The sequence below is a fragment of the Sinocyclocheilus grahami genome, unplaced genomic scaffold (assembly GCF_001515645.1).
Source record: "Sinocyclocheilus grahami isolate Dianchi unplaced genomic scaffold, SAMN03320097.WGS_v1.1 scaffold676.1, whole genome shotgun sequence".
NCBI lineage: Eukaryota > Metazoa > Chordata > Actinopteri > Cypriniformes > Cyprinidae > Sinocyclocheilus > Sinocyclocheilus grahami.
The window spans coordinates 482,159-501,689 of NW_015505855.1; the positions used below are offsets into that span (position 1 = coordinate 482,159).

The 19,531-nt window shown below is 37.0% G+C and overlaps 1 long non-coding RNA gene across 1 annotated transcript; it reads left to right on the plus strand.

The window, feature by feature from the left end:
* Positions 1–6,723: 6,723 nt before the first annotated feature.
* Positions 6,724–18,608, plus strand: LOC107559173 (uncharacterized). The gene is made up of 3 exons (XR_001605573.1): positions 6,724–6,866; positions 15,315–15,318; positions 18,598–18,608. It is a non-coding gene; the product is annotated as an uncharacterized lncRNA (long non-coding RNA).
* Positions 18,609–19,531: the final 923 nt, after the last annotated feature.

The window sequence follows — 19,531 nt, forward strand, 5'->3', positions numbered from 1 at the left end:
CCACCTGTCAATCACAGCACATACAAGTCAATATAATACAGACTAGTCCAATTAAAACACACTTTAAATCAAAATGAACTCGGGCAGTATAGCCAAACAATTCCAAAAATGCAACTACAAATTGTAAAATGAGCATTTTGCATTTGCAGATACCTCATAAAGACTGGAGTAATGATGCTGAAAATTCAGCTTTGACAACATTAAGAAATTAAAATTTAAATATATGAATTTGTAATATTTCATAATATTACAGTTTTTACTGTATTCTTCATCAAATAAATGCAGCCTTGGTGAGCATAAGAGACTTCTTTCAAAAAAAAAAAAAAAATCTAACTGACCTCAAACTTTATGTAGTGTGCATAAAAATTTAATAGTAACTATAGTTTCTACTATAGTGTATTTGTTGACTTTATATTTATAAAATAGCCTTGTGGAATGGACTTTTGCTTAATTGTGAACTTGTGCCGTCAAGATTTTTGCTAAGTGACCTTGCTGACAATGTACAGTCCATTATTTTATAGTTCATTTACATCAACAGATGGAGTCCAGCTGCTAAAAACCAACGAAGCAGCTCTGACCTTCATATTTTATATTGCTTGGGTGGGTCTGGAAATGCCACGAGCATGTGTTCCTCTTCTGGTGATTAAATCTCCCATCAGGCACTGCTGTTGTCAGAGCATCTCTTCTGTACCAGGGTAATTACAGTGTTAGAATGATTCTACCTTTTGAAGGGGCTATTAGATGTAGCTCCACTGAAAACAAAGTACAGTTTCAGATAATAACTGAAAGTTCATTTGGCTGAAATGTTCAAGGCCACAAAAAGGAAATTTCAGAACAGTCATTTATTAAAACATACACTGTAGTTTGCGACCGACACCTAGTAAAGGCATTGTCTTATATTTATAAAGTATGGGTATTTTGAACATAGGTGTTCAAAAGAGAGTTAGTATCAGCAAATTAATAACATATTGGTAAATATATTGGTTATTTGCTTGATTTTAGCATGAAACATCTGTTTTTAAACCAAATGTTAACCACACACACAAAAAAAATCCATAATTCCCTCCTAGGCCTAATGGGCAAACTATATATGGAGAAAATTTGGCCCATATGTTTTCATATCATATACTGTAGGTCAGAAATGACGGCTGGCTTCCACATCTGATCCTGAACCTGAAGTGAAGGCTGTCTGCGTCCTGATTTCATAATTTCTCTCTCCTCATTGTGTATTTGTACAAGAGATATATAGAAAAATTGATTTATGTAGCTTAGAGGTCATTTGATTTGAAAAATCTGATGACTGTGACCTGGAGATTGAATAAAAGCCACATTACACTGCAAATATTACATTTTAGTTATAGATCACATCTAAACTACTGTTGGTGGAAAGATGTTGTCGTGATTCCACTCAGTCATGTTTATAAGGCTCGCTGGCTCCATCTTGTTGCATCAAATGAATAATTTTGAGAAACGGACACAGAAGCAGTTTATCGTTCTGCCTCTGTATAAGATTAATAATTTAGAAATTATATCAAGTTTGTAACAATTTGTGATTTGACCAGTTGCCAAATCATGCATATGTAATCTGAGGTAAATATTATATTGTTTCTCACCCAGCAAATGCTCACCTGTAGCTGTAGCGTTTTGTATTTCCATATCCAATTTTGACTGTTTTCCTGGATATGTTCCAGGTATGCAGTTGGATCCTTAACTCGCTGAAAGCCTGACGTGTCAAACCTACATGACTTGACTAAGGCTGCATCCGAAATGGCATATTTCCCAACTATATATATAGTACGTCTAGATTACATTCATACTACTCAACATTCATACTATAGACAACATACTCTTTTTGCGCTCATAAAGTACATGTAATTACTTATTTTAAAAAAGTATGCCATTTTGGACGCACCCTAATACACCTTTGTGAAAAAGAAGTGTGCTTAGCTGTATTGATCGAGCACTTGTAGTATACTTCAAATCTTAAAAGTATTTTTTTAAACTGTACTTGCAAAAAACTATGATATTAATGGAATAAAAGGCCACCTAAATGTACTTAAAGAGTTCACTTTCATGACTGTTTCTTAAGACAAAGTAGGCCTACACTTTTAAAAAGTACACTTTGTAATATATCAATTTAAAAGTTTTACTTTAAAGTACATTTTAAGTTAAATAACTACACTTATTTTGATGTGTTGACTAACATACTAAAGCACACATATAGTACTTGTTTATCATTTCAGCTGTAGTGTATTTAAATGTACTAAATAGTAACTTCATCATTACATGTGCAATAACAAGTATTTAAATTTGCATGGATGAGAATCCGAATGAGTGGCAATCTAAAACTAAACGGTATCCATCTAAACTCTATCGCCCACTTTAGGTTTTTTACTGCCACAGCAGGTTTGTAAAACAAGGTCATTGTTTTTGCAGAATTTTTCATTCTGGCCATCCCTGTTGAAAAAAACAGCATATGCTGGTTAGGTATGTTTTGATGCTGGTTTAAGCTGGTCATTTGCTGGTTTATGCTGGTCCTTTGCTGGTTTAAACTGGTCCTTTGCTGGTTTATGCTGGTCCTTTGCCAGCACATGACCAGCATAAACCCGCAAAGGACCAGCTTAAACCAGCAAAGGACCAGCATAAACCAGCAAAAGGACCAGCATAAACCAGGAAAAGACCAGCTTAAACCAGCAAAGGACCATCTTAAACCAGCATCCCAGCGTCAAAACATACCTAACCAGCATATGCTGTTTTTTTCAACAGGGATACAACTGAATCTGAACTGTGTGAATACATGAACTTCCCTAAAACTCTTGTTAAATACTAGCTTAACCATATACAATATGAACATATATCTATGGCTTCTTCATTTAGTGAAAGTAAGTACATGGAGGACATGATGTGTATTACCACAGCTGTGACCTGCTTTCCCCTGAACCTGGTGTGCTTGTCTACAATTGCATATGAACAGAGCCCAAGTATATTAATCTTGAGAATTAAAATGATTCTTAAAGGGATAGTTCACCCAAAAATGAAAATTCTGTTATAATTTATTCATTTTTTTTTTCTGTTGAGCACAAAAGAAGATATTTTAAAGAATGTTGGTAACAAAGCAGTTTCTGGTCTCAACTGACTTCCATAGTATAGAAAAAAATAAAAATACTATGGAAGTCAATGGCTACCGGCAACTGTTTGTTACCAACAACATTCTTCAAAATATCTTCTTTCACTTGAGGGTGAGTAAATGATGTCAGAATTTACATGTTTAATCCCTGTTGATGATTATTGTGCGTAAATGTGGCATATGGGCCGAGATTTACGTCGTAAGGAAGGCTGTGTGAAAAAATGTCTGAATCATTCAATTTATTTGAATTACACTTTCAAATATGAGTCAGCGTTTGTGTGAAATCCCCTTTCATTTCCTTCAGTCAGTCCTTGCCTTATTTGCATGTCATTTGCATAATGCTGCCAAAACAATTAAAAGGGCTCGACAAAGAACCGTATAATCATCTCATACCAACTTTGCTTTGTAGTGCCTCTTAATCTGTCTGTCTCTCTCGTGTTATCTGCTCATTTGTGTGCGCTCAGAAAAGGCCCCCTGCACACAGATGGCCATGTTCGCGGCATCATTAGCGGGCTTTAAAACGAAGCGGGGGCCCCTTACAAAGGCCCGGGGTGACACTGGCACAGGCTCACCATTGTGGCGCCGGCTTCCCCTAAAAGTGCTGGCATAAAGCGTGCCTGGAGGCCACAAGTAGTTTGGCTTCGGCCGACTTTACCCCCAACACACACAGCGTCCCACCCATTGCTCTGCACACTGTCATATGGGAATGTGTGTAATCTGTGGAGAAGCCACTCTATTGGCCTCGTCTTTGTGCCTAAGAGCCTTCTGGCACTACGCAACAGATATTTCAGTGTGTGCATATGTGTTATTGTGAGCACGTCCTTCATTTAAAGAGCTGCTGCTTCCACACACACTCACACACACTTCAGAGGAGAGTGGAAACACACACAGCTCTGCAGTGAACGGACAACCTTCATGATGTGAGTAGCTCCTTATTATTTACAACTCTCAAATCTGCATAGACAGATTAATTTGCGGTTTGGTAGCATGCTTGAACTGTATCAATATATCAATACATCAATACCCTCTGAACGGTTACTGTCTTTTTTATATCATCCTATATTTCCTTACAGCCTTTTTAGCTTGATCTGAAATCAGTCAGCTGCTTTATTTCCTTTATTGCACGCTTTTATTCATTGATGATTGTAATGGTTATATATGTGCTGTGTGTGGACCAACAAAGTTGATTTGTAAGTACATAGCAGATTTTTTTTTTTTAATTCTATGTATATTTATAATAAGTCTTAGCATGCTTTACTGGGCATGAAGCCTTTAAGCGATTGTTCACCCTAAAATGATCAAAAACGGACTCAAACATGACTTTTTTCTGTTACATAAAAGAAGATATTCTGAGAAATCTTTTATTTAGTTTGAAGTCAATGGTAACCAAACTGTTTGTTTGCCAACATTCTTCAGATGTTTTGCAGATGAAAATATTACAGGTTTTAGTGAAACGAGCGTAAATGATGTAAATGATGACAGAATATTCATTTTTGGGTGAATTATCTATCTAATCTATCACATTATACAATACTTCTGGTTCTCCAGTTTGATTGGTCAAGCGTGCTCATATAATAGCTGAACTGTTTCACTGTTTTGTTTTCACGTCTGTGTTTACGCATTTCTGACAACGGTTCGGTGATTCTTTCTGCAGGTTACATTGTTACGCCAATAGGTGGCGACAAGCGACTGTCTTCATGAGTCATTTGAGTCATTCACTCAACAGATTAGTTCAAAAATTTATTAATTTAAGAACTTACCAAGCAACAGCTATGAGTGAGTCATTTGAATCATTAACCAAACAGATTGGTTCAAAAACTGTGATTTAGCAAGTGACAATTGTATTTATAAATGAGTCTTTTGAATTATTGTCCCAACTGATTCGTTCAAAAACTCTGAATCAACGAAACAAGTGACAGTTGTCTTTTTGAGTGAGTCTTTTGAATCATTGACCCAACTGATTAGTTCAAAAACAAATTCATTCAGGTATGAACACCGCACGGTTAGTCAGCAGTGGCTTTGTTTGGAATAGTTTTCTTATTCGGAGCAAACATACACAATTGGCAAGATTGTGTCTAAAATGTAAGTTACTTAATATTTTGTCATACTGTATAAAAGCAATGTCAGACTTGCAATCGTGTTGTTTAGATTAGATAGCATTAGAGTCAGCTCAGCTAGAAATATGACTGCACGTTGTAACTTTTCACAGTGTGCATGAAAATACCTTCAATGTCACGAAGAAACGGATCCAACAGTGCCGTATTACACAGTATTGTATCATGGATGAGTTTCAGTTGATCGCAATGCGAGAGGATGCTTGTCCCACAAGGAGAAATGTTCTTAAGATTGAACTTTCACCATATTTCTCTGTTTAAATGCACATAATACTTGAGCAGTTGGCTTTATTGCTGTCAGTTTGTTATATTAAATGAGTGTGAGTGCTGATTTTCATCAATCATCTTGTGTTCTCATGCTGTGCGCTGTGACGCATTCATTGTATGACATTCATTATGGATTCAACACTGATGCCACATCATGCCAGGAGGTGCCAGATTTGTAAGAGCTTCATACCATGTGGTGAGATGATTAGTCACTGCCATTTGCTTTTGATCAGCTTTGTGTCTCTTTAATGGATCGCCTCTTTTGAAATTGAAGATGAAGCATGTTTGGCTATGTCTTATCTGAAAACTTGTGATGTGATAAATGTTTACCACCAAAGATTAGAGAGCCATTTGTAGTTTTTCATGCTTGACAAAATTACATAAAATAGTTAGAATAACTTTTTTTTCTCTTCTGCTGTTAAAAATCATATTGTTGCTAATGACAGGAGGCCAGATCTTTTTTTAACACACAAAATAGAGTTTTTCTACTTGTTTAAGTTTACTTCATTGCAATGAGCTAAAGCAACAAAGAATTTAAAGGGGTCAAATGATGCGATTTCAATTTTTTCTTTCTCTTCGGAGTGTTACAAGCTCTTGGTGCATAAAGAGGATCTGTAAAGTTGCAAAGACTAAAGTCTCAAATCCAAAGAGATATTCTTTATAAATGTTAAGAGTCAACGACGCCTACCTAAAACGGCTCGTTCTAACACGCCCCCACATGTCTACGTCACTATGTGGAAATATTAGCATAATGCCGCCCAAATGTGCACACAAAGAAAGAAGGCGTGGTTTCAGGAACGCAGTAGTGTTGATGCAACCATGTCATGGAGACGTTGTGTTTCAGTGCGAAAGCAAAAGCACTTTATTTGGCCTTCCGGAAGTAGATGCAATTAGGAATCACTGGTTAAGATTTATTTACAACAGAACAGCACAACCTAGATGTTCGAATTTGTGCAGAGTACAAGGCTGGCTGTGCACAAAGGCTATTTCTAAATAAAAAAAAAGGTAAATTTAGACTTTGCTATGACAATCTGGCGCTTCTGAATCAGCGGCTGTTAGTATGTTTTGTTATCAGTTTAAGTATTTGCTATTGACTGTTCAAATGCGGAGTTTTGCGCAGCGCAGAGTAACGTGTCGTGTGTGTGTGTGTGTGTGGGAACAGGGTCACATCACAGGAGAGTGAACTGTCTGTCAGAAATCATAGCACGTCAGCTGTCTTAACCGCGGCTTGTGTACTGCATCATCACTGTGTCTGTCACGCGACTCTGTTGCCCTTTCGGGTTTGAACTGGTGGTAAAACTAATGGCATTATTAACTGTCTTGATATTTACTTTGAAAGCTTGAAGCTCGCGATTATGGTAAGGGGCGTTACATTTCCGACGCGTGCTTGTGGTGTTCGGCCAATCACAATGCACTGGGTCAGCTGGCCAATCAGAGAAGACTGCGCTTGTCAAAGGAGGGGGCTTTGTAGAAAACGAAGCGTTTGAGAGAGGCGGGGCATAGAGGGCCTACAATAATGTACAGTATTTGAAAAATAATGTGTTTTTTGAACATTAAAGCATGTCAACATATTCTGTTACACCAAATACACAAAATAATGGTCTTTAAAAAAGCATCATATGACCCCTTTAATGTCATTATGTTCAGTCCACACAAATGGAGGTTAATTTAATACTTTTGTTTGCTAAATAAATCATTATTTAATAGTAACAAATTAGTTAAAATGAAATGTTATTTAATGTGTTTTTGAGGAAAGGGAAAGTGTTAATGTCCAGGCTGCTTTCTTGCTCATCCTATCCAAATTAAATTATATTTAGCATGTCAACTTCCACTATTTCTAGCTAGTTATCTGACACATAAACAGAAGTGAAAATGAACAAAACATTATTTGTTTAAATCGACTTGTTTTAGTCTTGTTTACAATCCTCAATTAATTGCTTAGAAAGATTTATTTATGTTCATTGAACAAACTATATTTGGGGGGGGGGGCAGATTACATTTTAGTTTGATGCTCTTCTGACGCTTCACAAGTTCAGAATATCCCAACATATATTTATTTGGGAAGACATTTCTCAATTTCTTCATTTTCTTTATCTGATATCATTTTAAAATCATCTCAGGGTTTTTATCATCTCAGGGTATACAATTCCACTATTGTCCTGTAGGGGGCAACAAAGAAACCAAAACAAAGGTCTTTATTGTGTTATTTTATCGTTTCAGCATTTCATGTTACATTTCTCTATATATCTAATGTATATAGCGGTCTTGTTTTTTTGCACAAGACATGTTATTCTCTCTCTGACTCCCAGGAATGGGACCGTAAATTACAATCAGACAGCTGTCAGCGAGATAGATGTTGTTTACTGGCTTTTCTTTGCCCCATGCAGACCACAAGTGTGTATCTGTATATGTTTGTTCATTTAGATAGATGTACAGCATGCGGTGGCAGCTCCCCTGTTGTGTATCTAAAGCATCGTATTGTCTGTTGATGCATTTTATATTCTGATGACCAAACAGTTTGGTCATCCTCAAACAGCCATTCGGTCAATTTGATCCATTTTATCAGGATCAGTTACTCAGCTGCTGAGTCACCTAAGCACTTTCTGGGGTAAATTGGTCTCGGGTGATATTGCCCGTAAAATGATCCAAGAGTGAGCGCAGCATCTATTATTAGATCCCCAAGGATTCAGTCAGTGACCTTCACAATCTGTATAAAAAAATGAATCTTTCAGTATCTCACTAATTTATAGATTGATAGGTTTTGCTGCATAACAATATTAGGCTACTCATGTCTGTCTGACTCAACATTGACAAGTGAATCATCCTCTCCAACAATGAAGAAATCATAAACTACAATTGTGCAGTAATTTTCCTGTAGGTGTTCGTGCACGACTAAATATATGTGATGTGTTTATGAGTTCAACATTTTCTGATCTAAAATTAATATTGGCCAATTGTCACTTCATTGTGTTTTTTATCTATTCTCTTGTTTGTTTGTTTTTTGGAGAAATATTAATGCATTAATAATACATCATTAAAACATTCTTCAGGGGTTAATAATACTTTTTCAGGTGAACACAAGAGGTCGACCGATGTATCAGTTTTGCCGATTAATCGGTACCGATAGTTGATTGCTGGAACAATCGGTTATCGGCAAAAATCCATGCCGATAGTTTTCCGGGTTGCATCCATTGCTGGAGTGGCTGAGAAGGGTCTGCTGTCATTATACAGTGCGAGAGCGGCCTCTAGTGGTTGAAATCACTGACAGCACATGCTATTTGTTTAGACAAGTGATACTGCACGCTGAACAGAGCGGTAAACTTCAGACGCGGATTTAAATGCAGCCGACAGAAAATCCTGCCGCGCCAAAGAGCGCCATTCACATAGTTTTCCATTAAATAACATTATATTTGTCCCGAATCGTTGTTAATGTACATGATGAATTGTGTATTGTGCATTTTCAGCAAAACGTTTGTCTTTCTGTGGCTCTAATAAAGTTTGTGTGCTTCATTTATAGAGCTATAATGTAGGTCGCGCTTTCTCTTTCCATTTGCTCTGTTTTTTAAACACCGAACCTCAAACTCGTCTATGCCAAATTGTTCATTCTTGAAGTAAACTTGTGTCCGTTTGGTGATTAAATAAACAGTTGTAGCCCGCTACTCGAGTTGAACACGACGTGTCTGGAGTGTGTGTGATACCGGTGAGATCTCCTAGCATTTAGTCTGCTAAATGACTAAATAAATAAATAAAAATCTCCTAGACTCAGCGCTGCGCTTTTATTTTGATTAGATAATCATCAAGTGTTCAAGAATAGAAGCAGTTAAAGTGTGAGAGTATACATACAATATCCATATGTATATAATTCTAATGCTATAGCCTTTGTGTATATATTCAAAGATGTGCATCTTTAAGCATGACAGTTAAAATGAAATGGTAACACTTTAAAATAAGAGTCCATTTGTAGCATTAAGATTAATGAAAGCTGTGTAAGTAGTATTGTTCCTTGTTAGAGTGTGTTAATTTCAACATTTACTATTACTATTATTATTTTTACTACTACTACTAGTATGGTTCAGTACTGTTTTTGTTAATAAAGCACTATTTTTTGTTCAGTATCAATTTTAAAACTATCGGTTAATTAATCAGTATCGGCCAGTGTGGTCCAACCTAGCTATCGGTATCGGCAAAATTCACTATCGGTCGACCTCTAAACACAATATTGTTTAGCCTATAAATGGTTGATAACCACAGATAGCATCATGTTGCCATGTGTCACCTTCCCATATGGTTTTTATGACATGGCTGCATGGAATACTTGAGTAATCTTAATGAATATAGTTAATCTCAGCATTTTTGGGACTGTTTAGGGGTTTCTTTAAAGGAATAGTTCACCCAAAATGTTTTAATCACCTTTATGTTTTTTGAAATTCCTATGTTTTTCTTGCTTACTGTATATTAACCCCAAAAGTTATTTTCGTACAGGCTCATTGGGAAAAATGTGCCTCTACCTACATTTTTGCATACTCCAAAACATTTCAGTTCATATAATTCACTGCAGTTTCAAGCTGAAATGAACAGTAGTGGCAATAAAACACAACCTTTAATCCTTTTCACATATTATCAGTTGATAAATACTTATTTTGACACAATTCCTTGCACAGCTTTTGCACACTTTTATCAAAGTGCATGATTTGTAAACATACATTTTGATGTTTGCATCACATAACCAGCTCCATATTTGTGGCTTTTCTGAGTAGTAAATGTGCTTGGTAGCGCACCTGGTACAGCATTGCCCTTGTAAAATGAAGCACTCTGGTATGAATCCCGTAAAACACAAGTCACGATAAAAGAGCTCAAAGATGTGTAAACAAGTTAAAATGGCACGGTGACTTCAGCAAATGCATTTATATATCAGATTTGCTTTTGTTGACAATTTTGGTTAGGTTTAGAGTAGGGTTTAGTGTAATTTGTATGTTATTTTGAAACATAATAACAAAGACTATAGAATAAGACATGTCACTCGTATAGTTTTGAATGGGGAAAAATGTAACGCTCAGTATGGCCGCTCCATAGATATGTATGGGCCACTCTATCGAACGAAACCCCGCCTTCTGAGCAAAAGAGCCAATCCCTAATCGGTAAAGTTAAAGTGTCACTGCAGCTGCCGTTAGAAGTCCCGGTTGCTAGAAACAGTCAACGCTCTGAGACGTGCGCTTAGGACTGTGCATGCACACTGGCTGGTCTAGCCTGAGAAATAATATTTTTAAACGCTATTTGAGCAAAATAAACAACAGTTATGATACAGCTGTTGTCAGATTTCATTGGTGATTTCAAATATGAAATTTAATCGTAAGCTTTGCGAACAGTTTTGGAGAATTTGATGATTACCCATTCAAAGAGATAGGAGCTGCACTTGCATGCCCAAGAGGCGTTTCAAAGATGTCCCCCACATTAAAGGAACTTTGACAATAAAGACTTAACCTTTTAGTACTGCAATACGTACAACAAACGTTGCCAGATTCACATGCATCTGCTTTGGACAAAACCAAATGCACTTTTAGTGCCACTCACTGGATGTTTAACTTTGACAGTGTTGCAAAACATGCAAGAAACAACTTAATAGGATTTTGCAAAAACTGTTTTTCGGTTTTTCAATGAGCCTGGTATGGACAAAAATACCATAAAATGTCATAAAAGTGTCCCATATCCATTGTGAGCAGAATTTATTTTTGGATGTACTGTTCCTTTAAATATCAAATTTGGTAGAAATTGTTATCTTAATAACAGCACATTTTAATGTTTTTTTTTTTTTACAGTGTGCTCTGCTAACCTCTGTAATCTAAGCAGGACAATTCCCACACTGTTATTAAGCACTGTTTGATTTTGTATTTTTCTAACCTTTAGCCTGAAAGTTAGCATGTTGATAAAGTATCCAAGTCTCACAGCTAGAAATGACGGCCCATTTCTCTGTAAACCTTCATCACCCACTGCTTTAATTAGTGTTTCCTGCACCCTATTCAGCACACATCTCAATGAAACGAAGAAGATGCCCATTTACAAGCACAGCTGTGTCTCTACAAAGCCCTCCTGCGGTCCTCATTAAAACATCCCCTCTGTCCCTAACAGCTAGTTAGCATTGCCTGGATTTTACACTCAGTTCCTATCAAACGGGCCTAAATTACTGTTATTCCCCACTTTAAAAAGGCTGCTCTTATTTTAGCAGTTTTTACTTGATACTGATGCAGAATTACAGTGATTGAAGTGGATATTTTAAGTATGTCAAGATTAAGAGGCTGTTGGTTGTACACTCTGCACCCTGGAGGCTAATTCTTCCCTATTTGTTAGACCAGTGTCAAAGCTAATGAGGCAATATGTTGCTCAGTGTACTCACAAGATGAAGATATTGAATATTAAATCCTGCAGATTGTAGGAGGATTTTAATTCTGAGCGCTAGAGCTTAATGTTCCCTGTGCTATGCTAACAATTACAATACTGTTCATGGCCATGTGCAAATGTCAGGCTATAAAATGTAGGCTAGATGACAAACAAAATGAATTTATTAATTTATACCTCAAGCCTACGAAAAACATTGCTTGTCATTAATATCTTATTCGCTTGAGAACGTGGGGTTAGGGTTAGGTAATACAGCACATCGGGCAGCACATCCAAACGCTCGTCTATCATTCATCGACCTCAAATATGGCTAATCATCTAGCAGCAACTTTACATGGCCACTTAATCTAATGTTAACGTAGAAAAATGTGCACTATTCAAGTGGCTGTACAGAGTGTGGAAGCTGAATGGTAGCGTGCTCATTGCAGGACAGATGGAGGCCCTTAAAATACTCCGTCATTTTTGGTCATACAGATAAGAGTTTATTTGCATGCACTAACAATAACAACAAAACATTATGCTTTTGTTATAATGAATAAATAATGAAAGCAAACAGGATGCGCTTTCTGCCGTCTCAGTCTCCGGGTATACTTGCCTTACAGACATGAAAAAATATATCTATAGAGAGGACGAGTCAGTGTCGCCGACTTCATCTCTTAAGCCGGAAACAAAGAAAGAAAGCACTAGTTTACCAATAAATTATTAAAATGTTAATGCAGCCTTCCTTAATGTTTTTCCCTGACACATTCGAATTCATTACTTCTGTGTGCTGTGGCTTGAGCACATATTAGGCTGTGTATTATGAATTAAATGGTTTATAAAAAATTAAGCGTTTATTAATAATTAAGCGTGCGATTAGTCGACTAATGCTTAAAATTAACGACTACTGGTAGACTAGAAAAATCTTTAGTCGAGGGTAGCCCTAATGTGTAGAGCAAGCTTTAAATGATGTTGTGGTATGAAAAATGAATTACAAGTACAAATATTACAATTACAAATATTCAAGGAGCCATTTGCAGTTTTTGCTTTGAAAAATGCTAGACATGAACACTGGAATTGGGAAAAAGCGCAAGGCCTTGAATTGTGTTTTTTAAAAGTTGAACTACTTTTACCTTAAGCACTGCATTTAGATTTTCATGTCTCTGTCCATGTGAGCCACTGCAAAAGACGCAGTCTCAACAGTCAGAGATGTGTTTACATAGAAAAACAATGGAAAAGTTACTCAGCGGAATGGAGAAGCACGTTCTGCTTGAACGCCCCCTTAAGGCCCATTCACACCAATGATAATAATAATAACGATAAATTTATAGTTTCAAAAATCATTCTAAATTTGAAAGAATAGCAGAGTTCACACAACTATAACGATAAAGATACAGAGAAACTATATCATCGGAATCACTTTTAGTATGATTTTTGTACAGCCGATGAACGATAAACACGTTGACAGCCAATCAGAATCCATCTCGCTAGAAAAACTCGAGCATTTAAAGTGGCAGACGACATAATTTCAGTGTTTGCTTTTAATAAACAAAACATTATTGTACCTTGGACTGGTATGGAAGCAGATACAGTTAGTTATCAATATAGTTATCATTCTTAATGTGAATAGGTCTTTTTTAATGAAATTTTACATGTATGAATTCAAGGTACAAGTTTACATTTGATCAGTTCCATGCAGATTTATGCAGACGAAAATTAGGCTGTGAGGGACTGTATAAAGGTCCTAGATCACATTCCACAACTCACAACTTTCAATACAGTTTTAGGGAGTTTTTGTCTGCTAGAAGTCGTTTTATACGAATATTCTTTCAGGTGAATAACTGGCTTGTTTTTAAACAACCGTACAATCTATTGAACGCCTGTATTTCTGTCCCTCACAGCCTCGTTTTCATTCCCCTCAAAAATTAAATGTGGCACCACCCTGACTAAGGTCTATAGCATGTCAGTTTCCCAAAAGTATTTAATGTCAGCTACTCGTAGAAAGTGTGAACAGCTATATTTATAACATAAAAGCGACGTCAAAGCCAAACAGTAGTGTTTAACCTCAAAACCCACTTATAGACTAAGCCTGGATTATTTACAACCTTATCATTCTGCCACTGCTTTTATAGCCCCCCACGCAGACATTGGTATTTGCAGCATCAGGAGTCTTTATCAGAGTCTTTCACCCGCATCCCGGATTTGTTCTTCATGTCCGCTAGCTTCATCCTCTTAATGGCCCAGGTAGCTACTGCTGTAGGAGAGAGCTAATATTTCACACCGAGCAGGAACCCAGCCAACAGGTCCATTTACTGGCAGATAGAGAGAGGAGAGAGAAGGGAGAGGGGGAGGATCCGGACTGCAGGCGGACTGCGGCAGGAGGGGTGTGACGTGATCGAGAGAGAGAGAGAGATGGCAAGATACAACCCTCAGCTGAGTCTCTGAAGCAGAGAAGCAGCAGAGATGCTTGGATTCCAAACAGGAAGCGCTTTGTGCCAGAAGTGGATGTAGTTTTTCATCAGTCGGCTCTGTTGTGAGCGTGTCATTCTGAGTCAGGGCTATGGATGAGTCAGTGTGGCACTTGTTAGTGACCCGGTGTGTGTGACAGGACAGTGAGTTTGAGGACTGCAGAGAGTGTGTTTACTCCCAGAGAGCCATGCTTCATTCTGCTTCAGTTTAGTTTGGTTTAACTGGATGCTATTGGGTTTTTGGAACACTCTTTTGACATTGTCATTGTATGTCATATCAGACGAGTTAGGTCAGCTTTCAATAACTTTTGTGGATAAGTAAGACTTCCTCGCGCTAACAGAATTGGGATCCGCTGATTGGCCGAGGGCTTCGCTGCCCTGCGAGAAAACTTCCTGTTTCCTCCAAGTGGACTTTGTGTTTCATTGGGAAAGCAGGCCAAAGGATGCAAGTGTAATTCAGGAAAAAAACACATCCTATTGTTTCTTAGGATCGCACGCGGATCCGTAGCCCGCACTTCTCAACGGCATCACAGTAGGCACTGTACAGTGAAGCTGTAAGGTAAGAGATGTCACACTGACATGTTATTCATACAGTAATTTTAGTTAGTGAATGTGTGAGAGTGATTGCTACTGTGGTGTGGGAAGATGATGACAGTTAAGGAAGGGGACTCTCTTAGGAAAGAGTGAATGTTTGAAAAATTCACATCAGGTGATAGTGTGGTTTTTCATTGCAGTGATGCCTGATGGGTCTGTGATATAGCGGTGGATGTGTTTTGCAACATCTGTACTATTACTTGACTGTGGCATAATATCCACAGCTATTTCAGTGCTTCTCAAGTGCTTTTTTTTTTGCTTCAGGACTACTAAACTACTTAAGTTACTTATCAAAAAATTACATCGGAATCTGACTGATTCTGCACTTTTATGTGGCTTCTGCGCTTTGCGGTGTGATGAGTGACTTTGTAGGTTAGTGCACACTTATTTGAGGCTTAATTTGGTTGTTTGATGTATTCAGATTCCGATGATTTCTTTTGAATAACTCAACAGGCTTGTCTTTATAGTTTGAGGGTTTGGTTTATAAATGTCTTTTTGAATTTGGATGGTTTCATGGTCACAGCAACCAAGTAATTCATAGTATGGTCGTCACAAACTATGTTTATCCACATCTAAACATGTCAAGCTACCTGTTCAAACAGCTTGACATTTGGCTACTTTGACTGTCTAATTTCTACCAAGTGACAAATGAATTTTTGCCAAAACACTGTAGATTTTGATTGGACACAGTCTTTGAAGCCAGCATATATTACATTATATTATATTGTTATAATGCTATGTTTATTATATATATTATTCAAGTATTTTATTGTGATGATTAGATTAAATGTTCAAATACTTCACAGAAGGGAAAAGCAACAGATTGAGTACAAACATTTCCAATTACAGACTATCCTGACAGTGAGATGCTGTACAGTGACATCTGTTTGTTATGAGCCATTGATTGTTTGAAGTATAAATATTTGTATCCATCCATTTTAAATTAATATGCTCTGTCACACATGCTGTTTGTATTAAGCATTTGACATTGTGGCGACACCAAATATGGAGTGAGGTTAACTGGTGAATGACAGGGTCAGATGCTGCTCTGATGTGGCAGAAGCGCTTCAGACCAGCTGATGAGGACATGCGGGAAAGAATCAACCCTTTTTAACCTTTTATCATTACACACACCTACCCACACACACTGAGTGTGTAATGACAATGGTGAGCAGTGGAGACGGTCAGAGCTCATTCTGAGTCTCTTCAGATGTGCTGAACTGAAGTGAATTGAGTTTAAGTGAGAACACCATTGTGTTTGCCTTCATGAGTCACACTGTCACTCAACAAGTGAAAACACACTGGTTTGTGATTAACCCGCTCATTGTCTGCTGTGTGTTACTCATACTTTATCTAACTGGTCAAACAATATGTGGTTTTAAGGAAATAGGAGGAACATTTAGAACATTTATAGACACAATAAATGATAAAAGCTTTTAATGTGGCAGCTGAATCAGGGTATCTTCCGTCCAATCAATTTTTGTTTTAATACTGAAATCTGAAAAATGAAAAACGGCACATATTTCGTTTTTCAATTATTCAAACAAAACGAAAAATCAAGAATCCGGCTTAATTTTTCGTTTTTACATTCAGGGATAGAAAACGAATAAACAACTTGAATATTCAATCTCTACATGTGGGCGGGAATGAAACGCCCCTCTCTGCTAATTGGTCAACCAAACATTACAACATAATAATAGTCCTAAAAAAACCTTAATAATAGTCCTCCGCTTCTATTGATTCTTAACATGTTTATTTCTACTACATTGACTAATGAGCAGCTAATTTGTTTTAGAATATGTTCATTTTTAAATTAACATTTCTTATTTGAGTGAATTGAGACCAATTTAATGGGAAATTTAAGACAAATGCATAAAGTAAAACATACATAGCTACCATCATACATGAAATAAAATAAAAATAAAACATGCTTAGTAGCTACCATAATACATAAAATAAAACAAAACATACATATTAGATCAAACAAAAAATAAGGAAAAAAACATCAAATTAAACAAAAGCAAAACATACACATTAACTAATACATCATATATATATATATATATATATATACTAGCTATCATCATTCAAAAAGCATAGCTATCATAATATGTGTGTACTGTGTATATTTATTATGTTTATATAAATACACACACATGCATGTATATATTTAAGAAAAATACGATATGTTTATATATTAAATATATTGATATGTAATATAAATTTTACGAATATAAATATATGCATGTAAATATATGTAAATATTTTCAAAACATATACTGTACGTTTGTGTATTTATATATACATAATAATATACACAGCACATACACACACACACACACACACATATATTATGTAAACAAAAACGTTTATTTTGGATGCGATTAATCGCGATTAATACCATAATATATATATAGTAGCATGGTACTTATAGCCTCTGCCCAAATACTTTAGTTGTTATCACAATAAAAGTGTGTATTAAATTAAATAGGGATTCAATTTTAAAATTAGATTCAAGTTTTACATCCTGTGATTTTCACCTTTACAATTCTTTCCTTGCTAATGAACGTGCTGTATATTCTAGGTGTTGAGTATGTGTACGTTGATGGTCTCGGTGTCATACAAAGTCTGACTGACTTTCTTCTGAATGGAAATTTCCATGGCATACACACCAGAGCGGGGTCCCATCTGCTGCCGCTGGACTCCTAATGATTATTAATAGGGCATCTGAAGAGCCCCAGACCTCCCCTGACATTTATAGGATTATTAAAAAACAAAGAAAAAGATGGATATAGACGAGCTCAGTGTCCGTCTGCCGGTCATTCACAAGCAATGTGGCTCATTCTTCCTCGATCAGAATTGAAATATTATATAACATGAAAATAGACAAATAGAGACAGACAGTCACTCCACATTAGCCTCTGATCTGACCCGCAACAATGTTTCTGTAATGTCTGTCTTTGATTGGATAACCTTTCCTTCAGAGATACCGGACTGACTTGAGAGACAGAAATTTATTACAAGGTCAAGAGCCAGAGATGCCGTGCACATAAAAGGTTCTCCATCCCATCGCTTTATCTATTTTGGACTGTTTGTGGCTTGTCACAGAAAGAAAGTCATTCAGGCGAAGTAGCAATATCTTATTTTCCTTTCCAACGCAGTGCTGCTGAGGGTTTGTCTAATATAGAGTTTGAAGATACAGGCGTATGAAGGCCCAAATAAATGATGCTTCTTGGTGGCAATTAAACTGCAGCTCTTCTCTGTGATAATAGGTATTTACAGTTCAACTGCTGCTTTTAGAGGAACTGATACAGGGCCTTTCATGAAACCGGTAATTCATGGAAATAGCAAAACGGGTGGGTGAATCCTAGCACCACCACCAGCCTGAAATACTGATGCAAGGCCGGATGGATCCTTGTTTTCATGTTGTTTGACCCTATCATCTGAATGTTGCAGCAGAAATCAAGACTCATCTGATCTTGCATTCTATTAATCTAATCGTCTACTTAATTTTGGTGAGCCTGTGTGAATTGTAGCCTCAGTTTCCTGTTCATAGCTGACAGGAGTGGCACCCCTTGTCTTCTGCTGCTGTAGACCATCTGCTTCAACGTTGTGTGGTTTGAGATGCTCTTCTGCATACCTCGGTTGTAATGAGTGGTTATTTGCATTACTGTTGCCTTTCTATCAGCTCTCATCTGACTTCTGGAATCAACATGGCATTTTCACCCACAGAATTGTTGCTTACTGGATATTTTCTCTTTTTTGGACCATTCTCTGTAAACCCTAGAGATGGCTGTGCGTGGAAATCCTAGATCAGCAGTTTCTGAACCACTCAGACCAGCCCGTCTGGCACCAACACCCATGTCACATTCAAAGTCACTTAGGCCGCGTTTACATTACATGTTCAAAGTGACCCAATTCTGATTTTCTTTTCCTCCCATGTGGCACAGATCGGATATGACCCATGAACGCGTATGCAGGAAAAAAAACGCATGAATTCCGATATTCTCAGATCGGTTTCAGGCCTCATTCACATGTGGAAATAAATCTCACATGAATTGGATATGTGCATTTGCAGTGAGATATCAGATATTTCTCTCTTTTGTTGTGTGATCAACATGAATGTCATGTTGGAATATTAGACTGCTGTCACTTTAAGAGCTGCCCGGATCCAATATACTGTTACACATGTAATTTCTTTCTTAGCTGTTTGCGCTCACTTAAGATCTAAATTACTGTTTTTATGAGGATGTTTTAGTACATACAAGTACACATATTTAACCGTTCAATAACGTGGCAAAAATAACTACGTTCATTATTCCTGCACTCTACGAGCACCGTCTTCACACGCGCATATAGCGAAATGAGTTCTCTTTCACTGCTGATTGCGTTTTAATGGCTTAAAATCACTTGTTTTTAAACAGCAATGCTTAAAAACACTTGCAAACGATATGTTTTCATGACCACGTAGCACAGCAACGTCATGTGAGCATGTAACGATATTCAAAAATCTCTACTGATATCAGATATTGGTCACTTTTAAAAGATGTAAGCTGGTCGTCAGAAAAAAATGGATATAGTCAACAAAT